Source organism: Herpailurus yagouaroundi, unplaced genomic scaffold (assembly GCF_014898765.1).
Source record: "Herpailurus yagouaroundi ecotype Mexico unplaced genomic scaffold, PumYag 255, whole genome shotgun sequence".
Taxonomy (NCBI): Eukaryota; Metazoa; Chordata; class Mammalia; order Carnivora; family Felidae; genus Herpailurus; species Herpailurus yagouaroundi.
The window spans coordinates 1696486-1696871 of NW_024412472.1; positions in this window are offsets into that span (position 1 = coordinate 1696486).

Below are 386 nucleotides of genomic sequence, written 5' to 3' on the forward strand. Positions count from 1 at the left end.
CTGCTGGGCCTCCTGTGGCTTGGGCTACTGGCTAGGAAATCTCTCAGTCCGTGTTCAGACCGGGTCCTTCTCACATTCAAGGGGAATATTACAAGTGGTGGTCAGGGGCTTTCCTCTACAGTTTGAGTTCAATAAATTTATGCTGCTGCCTCAGCATGATACAAACCTTGCTGGGAGTTTTGGTGGAGATGAACCCACCAACATGATCTCAGATAAACTGACAGAACAGGGAGCATGTCTGTTCTGCAGCAACAGAAGGAAACCAAGAAAGGCTCTCCCGGAGATACCTCCCGCATATTGGCAGATAGCCCAGCAGCAAATGGCTCAGAGTTCATGACATTGAAGAGGGCTGTTATAGAGGGTGCAGATAGAAAGAAGAGGCATGG